Source organism: Ursus americanus, chromosome 19 (genome assembly GCF_024610735.1).
Source record: "Ursus americanus isolate L20-20 chromosome 19, mUrsAme1.1.p, whole genome shotgun sequence".
NCBI classification, from domain to species: domain Eukaryota; kingdom Metazoa; phylum Chordata; class Mammalia; order Carnivora; family Ursidae; genus Ursus; species Ursus americanus.
The window spans coordinates 6,745,797-6,762,404 of NC_142145.1; the positions used below are offsets into that span (position 1 = coordinate 6,745,797).

General features: G+C 34.7%; 1 protein-coding gene across 5 annotated transcripts in view; it reads right to left on the reverse strand.

The window, feature by feature from the left end:
• SOCS6 (suppressor of cytokine signaling 6) overlaps nt 1-16,608 on the reverse strand; it is an 828,170-nt gene that overhangs the window by 64,690 nt on the left and 746,872 nt on the right. For all 5 annotated transcript variants that reach the window (XR_015727576.1, XR_015727573.1, XR_015727574.1 and 2 more), the window contains one exon: nt 3,257-3,420. The gene's annotated coding sequence lies outside the window, so the exon portion shown is untranslated. The remainder of the gene's footprint in view (nt 1-3,256; nt 3,421-16,608) is intronic.

Consider the following 16,608-nt stretch of genomic DNA (forward strand, 5'->3'; position numbering starts at 1 on the left):
CAATTATATGGTCAATTCATCTTTGACAAAGGAAGCAAGAATATGTGATGGGAAAAGACAGTCTCTTCAACAAATGGTGTTGGGAAAACTGGACAGTTATATGCAAAAGAAACTGGATCACTTTCTTATACCATATGCAAAAATAAACTCAAAATGGATTAAGAACCTAAATGTGAGATCTGAAACCATAAAAGTCCTAGAAGACAGCATAAGCAGTAACTTCCCTGATATCGGCTAAAGCAATATCTTTCCAGATGTCTCCTGAGGCAAGGGAAACACAAGCTAAGATAGCTATTGTGAGTACACCAAAGTAAAAACCTCTGCAGAGCAAATGAAACAATCAACAAAACTAAAAGATGACCCTACTGAGTTGGAGAAGATATTTGCAAATGACATATCAGGTAAAGGGCTAGTACCCAATACACACAAAGAACTTATAAAACTCAACAGCAAAAACAAACAAACAAAAAAAGCCCCACAAGTAATATAATTTAAAAAATTGGCAGAAGAAATAAACAGATATTTCTCCAAAGACAAAATACAGATGGCCAAGAGACTTATGAAAGGATGCTCAACATTCTCTTTCTCTCTCTGACACAGACACACACACACACACACACACACAGGAATATTATTCAGCCATTAAAAGAATGAAATCTTGCCATTTGCAATGACATAGACGGCATTAGAGAGTATAATGCTGAATGACAGAAGATATTTATAAATCAGTCAGAGGAAGACAAATACCATACAACTTTACTCATATGTAGAATTTAAGAAACAAAACAAGTGAACATAGGGGAAAAAAGGAGAGAGAGACAAATCAAGAAACAGACTCTTAACTATAGAGAACTAATGGTTACCAGAGGGAAAATGGGTAGGGCAATGGATGAAATCAGTGATGGTAATTAAAGATTACACTAATCATAATGAGCACTGAGTAATGTATAGAATTGTTAAATCACTATATTGTACAGCTGAAGCTAATATAACGGTTTGCTGGAATTAAAAAAAACTTAAATATACACACACATATATATATACATACATATATAATAAAAAATGGGCAGAGACTCTGAATAGACATTTTTCCGAAGAAGACATATAGGTGGCCAAAAGGCACATGAAAAGATGTTTAACAACACTCATCATCAGGGAAATGCTAATCAAAACCACAAGGAGATATCACCTCACACCAGTCAGAATGGCTAGCATCATAAAGATAAGAAACAACAAGTGCTGGCAAGGATGTGGAAAAAAGGAAACCCTTATGCACTATTGGTAGAAATGCAAATTGATGCAATCACTATAGAAAACAGTATGAAGGTTCCCCCTGAAAATTAAAAATTAAAAGGACTACTCTATGATCCCCAATTCCACTTTTGGGTAATTATCTGGAGAAAACAAAAACACTAATTCAAAAGGATATCTACACCCCTATGTTCACTGAAGCAGTATTTACAGCATTATTTACAAGACATAAAAACAACCTGAGAGTCCATGTATCCATCAAAGGATGAAAGAATAAAGATGTGAGATATACACACACACTGGAATACTACTCAGCCATAAAAAAAAAAGAATCCTTGCCATTGCAACAACATGATGGACCCTGAGGTTATAATACTAAGTGAAATAAGTCAGAGAGAGAAAGATAAGTATTGTATGATTTCATTTATATGTAGAATCTAAAAAACAAAAACCAAAACCCATATGAGAGCAGTCTGGAGGGATCTGGGAGGATGGGTGAAATGGATGAAGGGGATCAAGAGGCACAAGCTTCCAGTTACAAAATAAGTTATGGGGTGTAGGGTACAACATGATGACTATATTCAATAATATCGTATAAGAAATTTGGAAGTTTCTAAGGAATTAATCTTAAAATGCCTCATTACAAGGAAAAAAATGTAACTTTGTATGGGGGTAGATGGTAAACTAGACTTATTGTGGTGATCATTTTGCAATGTATGGAAATGCTGAATCATTATGTTGGGCACCTGAAGCTAACACAATGTTGTGTGTCTATTGTTCATCAATAAAAAGAAATAAATGTTAAAAAAATTAAACATCCAATTTACCATGTTTTGTAAAGTATCTTTTTAAAAAAGATTTATCTATTATGGAGGGGCACAGGAAGAGGGAGAGCAAAACCCAAGCAGACTCCACTCTGAGCATGGAGCCCAACGTGGGGCTCTATCTTACGACCCTGAGATCAGAACCTGAGCGGAAACCGAGAGTCAAATGCTCAACCAACGGCACCACCCAAGTGTCCCATGTTCTGTAAAGTTATCTTTAAAAGTACCCCAATACTAGGTTGCAATGACCCTGAAATGAGCAATAAAATTCTGGCATGGTTTTTGAACATAAATAACTAAAATAAAATAGACTTCAAATTCCTTTAAATGCCAAAATCCAAAACAACAAGAGCAATAAAACCCATCCCTAATTAAAACAGAAAAACTCTGGTTTACTTTTTCTTGAAATCTGACATTAATTAATTCTAATATAAGTTCCAAATATACCTCAACTAAATTTTGGAATATTGTAAACATGGGTCCTAGAACAAGAGTAAAGACAAAGTGAGATATACTCCTCAAGACTTCCTGAATATGTTAAATGTATTAAATCCTATGGATTCTGATATGCCATTTATACCTACACCTTAATGTAATTGTTTTAATCTTTATTTGCATTTAAAATGTGCATTTAATCCTTCTGAAATAATGGGAATGTAATCAAAAACTTGTAATTGGTGTTATAATTTTGCCAACATTAGTTCTGTTGTAATTAAGAGAACCGAAATATTGTATATACATTTTCGGGGATAAGAAAAGTATTTTCAAATTTACAATATAAGCAAGTAATTAAACCTATATCTTCTAGGCCTAAGCAAGGTTTTAAATACTAAATTAAAAACTAAATGCTGGGTTGTGCTCTAAAATTAAAAAAACTAGACAGCAGATGATGAGAAAAGCAGCCTCCGAATTGCTGGCAGTTCTCTGTGCAAATTCACCTGATGTTAACCTGAAAAAAGTGGCCTGTAATGTTCTCTGGTTGTTTTTAAGAGAGAATCAAACATATTCTATGTGTTAAATCACTGATCCACCCAACAATTTTAACTGTATTTAAGAATAGGGCTTACAGAGTTCACTATTAAACTAAGAAAACACCATGAATAAATTCATCTTTATATTATATATTTTTTAATTATTTTCAAAAACATGGTGCAGTTCATGAATTAAAAAAAAAAACTTACTGGGGCGCCTGGGTGGCACAGCGGTTAAGCGTCTGCCTTCGGCTCAGGGCATGATCCTTGCGTTATGGGATCGAGCCCCACATCAGGCTTGTCTGCTATGAGCCTGCTTCTTCCTCTCCAACTCCCCCTGCTTGTGTTCCGTCTCTCACTGGCTGTCTCTCTCTCTGTCGAATAAATAAATAAAAAATCTTAAAAACAACAACAACAAAAAAAAAACTTACTGTTGTTACATACATGCAGCTTTGCAGTAGATGCATCTCAGGAGGTACGACCCATTTTTATGATTTCCCTTCATTATCACTGTTGTTGCCACAACCGTCACCTAAAAGCCCATCTATAAATCATGGCTATTCAAGTAAGCTTAGGTATAGGACTACATCTCTTACGTACAAATATTTTGTTCTGTCTTAAGATATTTCATCAGTAAAACGAAGATGAACCAATACATGACTAATCTTTTTACTGCAAAAAGAAACTGAGGAAAAATATGCTTTCACATTGTGAAAAATTAGGATCAGCCAACACCATTTTCTATCAAAATTTACTAAACTAAAACCAATTCTTTCTCAGGGTGGAAGCTGAAAGAACTCCCAATGGCCAAAACTGGAATAATTTGAGCTATGAAATAAGTAAGGATAGTTTAGGATTATAATCTAAAGAGTAAAATAAATGTCCATGAGTCCATGGGACATTCCCAGGATATAATTAATGAATTAAGAAATAAATGGGAGAGGGGTGCCTGGCTGGCTGTCAGTGGAGAGCGCAACTTTTGATCTCAGGGTCATGAGTTTGAGCTTCACTTTGGGCCTGGAGCCTAAGGAAAAAAAAAAAGAAAGAAAGAAAGAAAAGAAAAAAAAAAAGAAATGGGACATAAGGAACAAATCTTCCTTTCAGGAAATTTCTAAATAATAAGTGTAAAAGAAGGAAAACAGAAAATTACTATTAGAACACTGCAGTAATAGTTGCTGTAGGCAAGTAAGAGAAAAGTGCATATTTGCATATCCTCAACATACCCCCCACCAAATATTTTTAATTACTGTGATACATGTCTACAAATTCCTTGACACTCCTTTCTCTGGGAGGTGTAAATTCCTTTCGTCATCAGCATGTCCTGAGTTTAGCAACGGACTTGTAACAAATAGAGCATGAAAAAGGAGGAAACTAACTTTGCAGTGGAGAAACCTGGCAGACACCATCTTAACCAAGTGATCATGATTTGTAGATCAACCGTGACAAGTGAAGTTATCTGTACTTCCTGATAGAATAAGAACACTTGCCTCTGAGGTATTAAAAAAAAAAAAAATCCAAAACCCCGGCCCACCCATGAGAAAACAGCAGGAAAACCCATGTTAAAGGACAAATACTACAAAGTACTAGATCAATACTTCTCAAAAGTTTCAAGCTAGTAAAACACAAGGAAAGACCAAGAAACCAACTTATATTAGAAAAGACTAAGGATAGGTTTTGAAAAAGATGGAATCTTGTAACCTAAATTGAATCTCCGATCAGAAGGACATTTGGGGAAAACCTGGTGGAATAGAAATAAAGTCTGTGGTTTAATTAATAATGTTGCGTCACTATCAAATGCACCTTGATAGGTGTATGATGGTTATTTAAAATAACATTAATTGAAGCTGGGAGATGGGTATACAGAAACTCTCTGAACTGTCTTTACAACTCTTCCATAAGTCTAAAGTTACTCTGAAATAAAGTCATTTTTGTTTGTTTGTTTTAAAGAATGAGCTGTTAGCTATAAATAGATATTTAAATACATATGACAAATCGTGTATGGGGGGTTCTCACATGTAGATGTGACTTGACAACTCTAAAAGAATGCTATTGGTCAAGAATTTTAAATAATATTTTTTCATGAAAAATGTCTTATGTCTCAGAAGTTGCAGAGATAATGGTATTTCTTGATATAGACTATAGACTTTTACATATTTTTGTGTCTAAATAGATGGTAGTAGGATGGGTAAATATTTTAAGAAGATATACCTTACCAATTAAAGACAATATTAACTGTGTCTCCTGGCAATATTTATTTTTCTAAAATCTCATGACTTCTCTTCCTCATAAATCTTACTATATTTATATTTTATTGGAATATTATCTACTTTCTTTCTCCAAGAGTGTTTGGTTTTGTTTTCCTTTTTCTCATCCTGCTTTAAACAAACTATCTCTACATTTTCTTAGAGTCACCACTCCCTCATAAATCATTGAACTCAAGGCTATAAAACTGGTTTATCTTAACCAGATTAATCATCGCAATCTTATCACCTTGCTCACAATTCCTGACAGGCAGCCTATCATTCTTTAACCTTACACTGGAGTGCTATCCATTTGGTTCTGTCTACAGGCCAACCATGGCAATGACCTTGCCCACTGTACCTTTTTACAAATCTAAAGGTAACCTACTACATCTTTACTCAAGTAAATGTAAAAGAAAAAAAGCATAATACAGAAATATACATATATACACACACCGATTTATATACACATACATAGAAACATATGCATAAGGCTATTATTTATTAGCAAGAGTATATATCATAGCTTTGGGTAAAAGACTTAATACTCCGTAACTACCCTATGTATTTTTTATCTTAATTATTAATCACATTTCAAATTACTAGCAGAAGAGTTATTTATTCTACATTTTTTACAGAGGAAAAATACTTTCAAAGTGCGCTAATAAACCAATTGTTTTGTTACGGTCTTGGTTGATGTAATTGTGCATTATATATACTTCACCATTTTACAAAGCTCTCAGGCCATTAGTTACAACCTATTTTAGTACAAATAACCATTTATTTCTATTATTTCCATGTAAGGCTTTACCTAGTTTGAGAGTCAGATAATGAGACAGGGTAGAGGAAGAGGAGGAGGCAGAGTGGGAGTGCCGAGGTCCGAGAGGAGTGAGAAGGTGGAGAGAAAAAGGGAGAATAACAGTCAAGAAGAGATGGAAGAATAGAACAATGGGAGTCTGACTTTATAATATGCCAAGGTCTGGTGCTTTGAAAATAAGGAAATCAAAAATTTAGTGAAATACGTCGGCAGAAAGGGGGCACTAAAGATTCTAAATTGGTAACTGGGTTTTTGTAGCAAAATATAACAGTTTTTGAAATGCTATTATTCCGAAATCAGGGGACTCACCCATTTTCAAAGAAATAAGAAAAACCATTATTATCAAGGCAAATACACATTTTGGATTTTCCTTGTCCTGGGATATAAACTGCCTTTTTTTTTTAACATTTTGAAAGTTTTAGTTTTATATATTTCTGTGTGAAAAAATTATCACAAAATTTAGCACCTTATTAACAATACACATCTGTAATCCCAGAGTTTCCATGGGAGTCCCAGCAAAGCTTAACTCGATTCTCTGCTCAGGATCTCACAAGGCTGCAACTGAGGTATCAGCTGGTTTGCATTTTCATCTTGACACTCAACTGGGAAAGGTAAGCTCCCAGACTCACTCAGGATGTCCACAGAACTCCTCTCCTAGCCACTGACAGGAGACCTCATTTACTCCCTGACTGTTGGGAGGGCCACTTTCTGCTCCAGGCAGCCCCGTGCAACTCTCCGTAAGCCAATTACAACATGGCTATTTGTGTCTTCAAAGCTAGAAGGAGAATTTCTTACTCCAATCTATAAGATGGAGTCTTACGGAACATGGCAATTGCAGGAGTGGGCTTTCCCGTCAGCTTCACTATATTCTATTGGCTAAAAGCAGTTACTGGTTCCACCCACACTGAAGGACAGGGGATTACAGAAGGATGTGACTCACTGGGGGGTCAGGGGTCACTTTAACCTGTGTCTGCAACACCTGAATATAATAAAATCCTATATTAAAAACTCATTCTGAATTTCATAAATGTTATTATGCTACAGTTGACCATATTTACGCTGAACTACTTAAACTTTGTTCAGTAAGACTAAGCTGCTTCATTTTTATGGTATTTTAGTGCACTTATTAGTGTAAGATGTCTACAGTACTTCAAAGAAAATCTTCAGGAAAGGGTATTACATTTTCTTTTCAATTTACATTCACTCTGCATATCTGGAAACATTCTGCAGGTGCCCTCACCAGGAAAGCACAGGACACCGAGCTTCACTGCATCTTCTCCTCTGGGGCTTTCAGGAATATTTCCATCACATCGATTCCTTCTTCCATTTTTGTTTTGTTTTGTTTTGTTTTCTGTTTTCTTTGGAGACAGACTCTTTAAGGGGGGGATTAAGTTAAAATGAGGTCATTAGGGTGGGCTCTAATCCAATATAAGTGGTGTCTTTAGAAGCAGATGAAATGTGGACACCGAGGGAAGACTTCATGAAGACCACAGGGACAAGATGGCCGTCTACAAGCCACGGAGAAAGGCTTCAGAAGGAACCAACCCTGCTGTCCCTTTAATCTTGGAATTCCTAACTTTCAAAACTGTAAGAATGATTTTTTTAATTTAAGCAGCTCAGTCAGTGGTAGTCTGTTATGGTAGCCTGAGCTAACAATACACAACACGGGCCCACTGCTTCATATAAATCCTGTTTTTTATCACAACTTGAACCAGAAAGCTTTTGTCTGGTGATGGGGGTTGTCTCAATCAGCCCACCAGATGCAAGAATTGTAGCCACATGCTAATCCTGTGGCTGCCCCAAAGACCTCAGTCAAAGCTAGACAAGCTCTCCTGGTCCCAGGCAGCAGTCTCGCTTTCCAACCATCCACCTCAGGATGCCGACTCAGGAGGAGAAAGGATGACACGCAAATCATCACAACCAACAGCAGCTAAAGCCTCTTCTGTGAATGGCCAGTGTGACTCAATATTTAAAAAGAAAAAAAAAAGTTTCAAAGGTGTTTTCTATTATGAATTAAATCTGGGAATTTACAGAGTAGAAGGGTCTCCATATTTTTTAATAGAGTCACAGGTGTTGATGATTCCAAAAGTAAATGTTTACTTTAATTCTGACCACTACCAGATCCAGAAAGCATGGAAAACTTCATTAGTAATTTAGCTTACAACATAGGGACTAAGATGTAAGGGCCAGTACGGGGCAGGGGCAGGGGGCGGGTTGTAGGGGGTGGGAAAAAGAAGTAAAACGTTAATATTCTGACACTGCCGATTATTTCCACAGCCCTCCTGAGGGATGTTATTATTTATATTCTTAATTAAGAGCTGCTTGTCTGGCAACAAATTCTCATGAGAAATCAAACGGTGTTTTACTAAGAAGGCCTTGAAGCATTCCACTTGCGTGACTTATATTTTGAGAAGCAAACCTTGGTATCATTCCTGAATCCGTCTTTATTGTGGTCTGCAGTACACATCCTTGATCCCAAGTGATACTTGCATTCTCAAATAGTGCCGGACTTTTCTGTGATGTTACTTTGTCTGCTCCTTGCTCCAAGTTTAGAAGTTAATAAACCCGGAACCCAAATAATAATTTAAACTGTGTATCTTTTCTGCTAAAGGAAACCTAGATTTCCTAGATTGTTTATTAATAACTTTTTTCCTGGATTGTTTTTCCAAAGAAGAAATCAAAAGAACTCTAGTTCTAGAAAGGCAGTGATGAACTAAGTAATATTTTAATACATATATAATAATTTATAAAACAATCACTTTATAATTGTTACATGCAAAAACATATGTTCCAAAGGCCTCACAATCATTCCTTGAGAACCAAGAGGAATAATAGGAAAATTTCTGTGAATTCTTTTCACTTGAAGTATAACTTCCTGGCATGGTTAAGTATCTGAAGATAATATATCACATCTAGTTTAAATATACAAATTTTCCAAAGTAAGAGAACAAAATCAAATGTTCTGTGCCTTTTCCCACATACTTTTTGTGATATTAAATGCTCAAATTTCCAGGAATATATAAAATAAAAATGCTGATAGGAATACAACTTTTCCTCTAGATGTCCATCAGCACATCTAATTAGGTTTAAAATATAATTTACCACACCTTAGCAAGACATAAGATAGGTCATTTTTAAGAGGTTATGAGATTGGAATATTAGGCCAAAGGATACAACTTAACACATGCATTGTTCTCAACACACATTTTCCTGAGACAACTAATTTGGAAAATATGTGCTGTCATGTTTTGCCCATCATGACCCAAATGCTGCTGTTGTCTTAAATTATTACTTAACTCAGATTTTTCATCAGTGAAAGCACGTGTCCATAACCGAGAACGTAGTCTTTTCAAAATGATTACAAAAACAGTATAATACCCAAAACTTTGGGAAGGAAAATGAATATAAAATCAAAGAATTATGTTGATGGGCTCACATTTATTTTCCTGATGTGGTTTTAATATTTCCCACACCTTTACATAAACAAATGTTTTATCCTTCAATAATATACATTTCAGAAGATTGTTAGGAATTTCATATAGAGGAGTTTGCAACAGCTAAAATATGAATAGCAAAATGTCAGATAAATTTCTACATATCGTGGGGCATAATTACACGTAAAAATGTAAATGGAAAACTCCATTTTTCTTTTTTTAGTTCACCGGTTATTTCAATTACAGTCTATGGTAAAGGTAGGTCCCTCACCTAACTCTTGATTTTATAAGTCTTCATCATGAAATTTCTCTATAGGTTTATACTTTCAGTGGTAAAATTTGGATTCATTGAAGAGCACTGAAAAAGAAGCTACTAGCTTACTAAAGCCGCCTCTGGAAAATCCCTTTGCTAATGAACAGCCTGCTGTGACCAAGTTTCACGGCCTTGAGCATCCTGCTTGGTCTGCAAATCTGCCGTCACCTGACTTCATAGCTTCTGCTCCCTCCTTTTATTCAGTTCGCCAGATACTCTCTTCTTGGCAAACAATATAAACTTGAAATAAGGAACAGAACTTCTGAGAACATGTTATTCACTGTTTTTGATACTTTTTAAAAAAATGTTTCATAACTGTGTTTTATCGTTTACAGAAAAAGCATAGAAATCAATTAAATGAAAATGTGCCACTACCCTGATTTGGGATTATATCATCTTCTTCATATATATATGTACATACAGATTAAATAAAATATATATAGTAATCTATTTGCTCATCTGAATGTATGATTTAAATGTATGTTAATAGTGCTAACCTTCATATGAAGAGTTTACAAATGGGTTTTATTTTTTTTTTTTCATGCTTAACTCTTGTGTGTTTAGGATTAAGATATAGGTTGTATTTTAAGTTCTCTATTGGTATATAATTCCAATTTAATTATTTTGTTAATATAAGACAGGAATTATATTGACGAGTTTACATTTTTTAAATAAACTATGTAAATTAAATTTTATAATTCATAATTGTCTATATGTTTGGTGATAAAGAACCTGTACTTAAATAGGCAAATACCAATTATTAAAGTTCTTTTTAATAGATCTATAAGACCAGTAACTGAATTACTAAATAAAGGTTTTGATATTATGTGAAAACAAATCTTTAATAAGTTACCCATTTAAAATTTATTATTAAAAAGATTCTAGTTTCATTAAAAATGGTTTTTCATTCTAGGAAAATTATTAAGGTAATTAAAGAAGACCACATAGTAAAACTACTACTTCAGAAGTATTTGCAGAATCAGACCTACAAATACAGAGAACTGATGGATGCAAGAGGAAAAGGGTGGAGGGATGGGCAAAGCAGTTGAAAGGGAGGGGGGCATACAGACCTCCAGTTATGGAATGAATAGGTCACGGGAATAAAGGGCATAGCACCAGGAATATTGTCCATGACATTTTAATAGCGTTGTATGGTGACAGATGGTAGCTATACTTGTGGTGAGCATAGCATAATGTATAGACTTGTCAAATCACTATGTTGTACACTTGAAACTAATGCAACATTGTATGTCAACTATGCTCAAAATTTTTTTAAAATAAAATTCTTTTAAAAATCTTTGTACATTCTTGGCATCACAATAAATTTCCATCTTCTTTGTAAAGACTGCTTGATATCATTTATCAAAAAATTTGAAAATAATTTACTGACATACTAAACAAGTACTTAAGGTGGCGTCAATTCACATGAATATAGTACTTTTTATTGGAATTTGGCAAGGGGAGCTCAAGTGGAAAATTAGCAAAAATAAACTGATAGTGAATATTCTTTTTTTCCTATAACTTTCCCCAAGGTTCCAGGGATTGAAAAACTATACTCACCTATAACACATTGTATCCAACTGTCTGAATATTACTTGCTGAAGGGTAGATTTCACAAGTTGTTCTGCTTGTCATTGGCATGTCTTCCAGAACCTGGCTTTGAGTTAGCACCTGGTTCAGAGGATCCACTCCCAGCTCTATGTCATAGTGATTGAGCATGGATAAACTTACCAAAGTAGTTAGCGTCCCCAAGGTGCCAGAGCAAATATGGCACATTCTTTATCCATCTTTCCTCTCCCTACTTTTGCTTTGAAAACTATTTGTTGATTTTTTGGATATAACTAAATTTGGCTGATATTAGTAAAAAAATGGCCATGTAAGCCATGAAAGAGCAAGTGAGATTCTATTCTGCCTTAATCATCATCAATCAGTTTGTCATTTCAATCTTGATGGCTGATCCCTCAATCCAAAGTAATGTTGTAAAGAGAAGAAAAATATCATCGGATAACCATGGCACAGAGAGAGAACTGCTGTGAAAGTCACATTCTGATGAGTAGGCTTTAATTTGCTTATTTATCAAAATAGGAAAGTTGCAGTAAATACAAAATGCCCACTTTTATGATATAAATGAAATACTTCTGATAATACTATTCTAGATAATTTACTCCTGAATTTATTCCATCCACGGGTATATACAATTTGGTTTTTGCCTACTCATTATCATAAAGACAAACATAATATGAAGGGACTGTGAACAATACCAAACACAAGTGAATAATAGCAGTAACAATGTGACAAGACTTTTAAAAGCTGAACACAGGTCCGTTTTTATAATTTATGTGCTAAGTGAATACAGAACTTTAAACCTTTATACACTGAGCATATTTAACATGCAAGTATCAACGTAAATAAATACAGTGGAATTAAGAGAAAATATGGCAAACGTAAAACTAGTTTTGTTTTTTGACATTTTGAAGATTAAATGCTGTCTGATAAAACACACCTCCTTTGGTCAAACAGGTTGACAAAGCCAGTCAGCTTCCATCTTTTAAAAAAAGGAGGTATTTTTACAGAAATGTGGTCATTTCTCAATTATACACACATAGAAAGTACCAACTTCAATTTAAGGAGACAAAATGCAAAACACTTACAATGACTGTATTAAAAAAACTACAGAAAAAAAATAACAAAAGCTGTATAAGAAAACAAAAGGGACAAAATATAGGTTGATATATTTCATGTATATTTTTATGCTTATGTATGATGTATGCATTTATATTTTTCAGACTTACTATATATAAATAATTGAATACTTTAGTAGGGATATCAGAATAATCAAGAATAATACATTTATTTAAAGCAAGGTTCATTTGCATATATCAAGAAAGCAAAAACAATTTAATGTCCTAGACAAAGTGTTTTGGAGATCACTAAATCTTAATCCAAAAGAATGTGGTTACCTTGCCTAGGGCAGCACTTCTTCAAGAAATGTTATTTGATTAAATTACTCCATTAAAAAAAAAAATCAGAAGGATCTGAGGATTGTACCGAGTTTATAACTATATAACCTACACCCACACATGTGCAGACTCCAATCAAATGTCCTTTTACCTAAAAGGATAATGTAACACAAGCATGTTCCATATGCACATTTTTTTCTTATGAGTGGGTTTTTGGGGGAAAAAAAAGAGTTTTTCTTGGTCTCAGATTGAATTTTCAAAATAAACATCATTCAGCCTTGATTTCAGTATCTTAATCCAATCATCAAGATAAATAATAGATTATGAGTTAATTGTTACAGTCTGTATACAACTGATCACTTGCTTTCCGGTTTTAGGAATTTGAAAATTTAACAATATTTTCAACCACTGCTAAATTAATCCATTAACACCACTACGTCTGGCTTTTTGTAACAGCTAGGAAAAAACAGTGTTTCTTTGCTCTTTGCAAATGATTTGTATCACTTGGAGAATTTACAACTAGCCACCTCACTTTGTCTTTTGTCATTTCTGTAAGATATAAATATGGCGATATGTTGACTCTGGCATGATCCAAAGGATGAGAGGCAACGGTGTGAGATTTCTCAGTATGTCATGACATAAAAGAACCCCAGATCTAATGGCATGAGTCTGTAGCTGGCTGTAATAAAACCATTTTCAGACTTTCATCATTGCTTTTAGAACTTCAATCATCCAGTTGAAGTATATACCTACATTTGTAAGCCTAGTACCTGATATACTGCTTTGTGCTGTCTAAATAACCAGTGAAAATGGACTGAATAAGTCCGAAAGTAAGGAAGAAGCATGGTTGCAGTTGTTTTTCTGAACTATCGTTGCTTCTTACTTCGATACTTTGCTCAAATGGGTGACTCCATTACCAGTTAACCCCAATCCTGCTGTTTTTTTTTTTTTTTTTTAAGATTTTATTTATTTATTTGACAGCCAGACAGCCAGCGAGAGAGGGAACATAAGTAGGGGGAGTGGGAGAGGAAGAAGCAGGCTCATAGCGGAGGAGCCTGATGTGGGGCTCGATCCCATAACGCCAGGATCACACCCTGAGCAGAAGGCAGACGCTTAACGGCTGTGCCACCCAGGCGGCCCCCAATCCTGCTGTTTTAACCCTTCAGGCTAAGTCTCTGGGTGTGTTTCAGATGACAGTCCTGATCAGTGCTGTTAACTGCAACTCTGGTGGAACCATGTGGAGAAAGAAAGCATCAAACCTTCCCTATTTTGAGTATGGGAGATATAGAGAAGACTCTTCTTAAATCCTGATCATAGAAATTAATAAAAAGATATTAATTGAGAGAGAATAAAAATATATTATTGAATGGTAATTTACATCAAGAAGCTCAGTGTCCAGTGTTATAAAAATGAAAACTACAATTTACTTTGATAATAGCTGTGATAACAGATGTGATATATGGACATTTTGAGGAGACAATTATTGTATCCAAGTGACAACATCAATCATAGAAAAACAATATTGTTAATTAAAACAATGTTAACTCTTTGACATCAACCATTACCATGTTAAAATATGGCTATCTTGTCTATAAAAACATTTATTTTTCTGTAGTAATTTGAAAATGTTATCCCATTGTCTTATGACTTTCATTATGGCATACTAGAAATCAGCTGTATATCTAATAACTGATTATAAAAAACATGTATCTTTTCTTTCTTGCTGTTTTCACTATATTTTCCTTTTACATTGGAATTCTATATTTTCACATTGATCAACTAGGTAAGTTATTCCTTTTTTAACTATTCCAGCTGGGATTTTCTGGTGCTTTGTCATCTGAGAATGCATAATTTTCATCATTTTTAGAACTATTTAATAATTATCTTCAGAACATGTTCTCATGTCCTCTCTTCTCTCTTATTGGAACAAAAATAAATAAGTTAAAAGAAAGAAGCAAAAAATTGTAATTTACATGTAGGTCAATGTATTTTAGCCATATTTTATGATCATATACTGTGCAAATATTTGTTGCATTTTGGAGTCCTAATATATGTAAGATTGAACATGCAGGAGGGAAATGAGAGTTACTAAGAATAATTACAAAGAAAGTGTTTTGTTTTGTTTTGTTTTTAATCATGGCTTATTTGCAATATGTCAGGTATGTTGACTGTTGGTTCTCTTATTAACTTTTTAAAATATCTTCAATCTCTAACTTACCTAGTCTATATTTTGAGTAATATTTTTTACTTCTATATTTTTTTTTTGTAAAGATTTTATTTATTTATTCGACAGAGATAGAGACAACCAGCGAGAGAGGGAACACAAGCAGGGGGAGTGGGCGAGGAAGAAGCAGGCTCATAGTGGAGGAGCCTGATGTGGGGCTCGATCCCAGAACGCCAGGATCACGCCCTGAGCCGAAGGCAGACGCTTAACTGCTGTGCCACCCAGGTGCCCCTTACTTCTATATTCTAACTTGTAAATGCTTTATTTACAAAATCTGTAAAATCTGCCCATTAGGTAATGCAAAATTAAATGTGCTTTACCCTTTAATATCAGTCTTTATTTTAGTATATTCTTGAAATTAAATGTAAAAATCTTACTGAGGAAGGGCACCTGGGTGGTTCAGTCTGTTAAGTGGCCTACTCTTGATTTCAGCTCAGGTCATCATGATCTTGCGGTGCTGGGATCGAGTTCTGCCTTGGGCTCTACGCTCAGCACCAAGTCTGCTTGAGTTTCTATCTCGCGCTCCCTCTGCCCCTCGCCCTGCATGGATGTTCTTGCTCTCTCTTTAATAAATAATCTTAAAAATCTTACTGAGCATCCTTTCAAGGATCTTTAGAGAGAGAAAAGGGCAATTTGCCTTCACAAATGAGTATTGTAATTTTTTTAAAGATTTTATTTATTTGTTTGACAGAGAGAAAGAGACAGTGAGAGAGGGAACACAAGCAGGGGAGTGGGAGAGGGAGAAGCAGGTCTCCCGCTGAGCAGGGAGCCTGATGTGGGACTGATTCCCAGGGCTCTGAGATCCTGACCTGAGCCAAGGGCGGATGCTTAAAGACTGAGCCACACAGGCCCTTGAGTATTGTAATTAATCACGTTGTCAGATAGTGTTGATTACCTGCCCAGGAGATAGCCTCCGTTGTTCTTTGATAAAATTAATTAATTATCTTAATGAGTATATGTTGGGAATGTTTTTCTAGTGTACATGATGTAATACAGATAAGGTTACTGCCTTCATGGAACTATATTCTAGTGGGGGTGATAGAAGATAAGTGTTACAAAGAAAAAATCATCTGTAAAAAATGATAGAAAGCTGTACCAGAGATTTCTTAGGTAGGACGAACAAAGAAGTAACCACTGAAGGTATGATACTTGAAAGATAAAAATTAAGTGAGCATGTGGATATCTTGTGGAAGGGTCTTCTAACTATAAGAAATGTGATATAGGGGCACGTTTAAGGAACAGGGCACAGTATGTGTATTTTATGTGAATTCATGGGACTGTGTGAGAATCCAAGTTAATAGGTGCCAAAAAAAAAAAAATAGGTAGATCTGAATTCCAGAAAGCTCCAAATTTAGATTATTTTTCTTACCTTCTTCAATCCTTTTTGTTAAATTTATTCCTGTTTTGTATTTTAGACAATACTACAAAAAGTATTATTTTAAAAATCTAACTTTAACAAGTTTGTAGCTACTATAAAAATATACCTTATATGAAGATTAATCTGTTCCATTAAGATTTTTCTAAATTTACTTAGTTCTACTAGCTAGTTTTCTTATGGATTACTGAGGATTTTC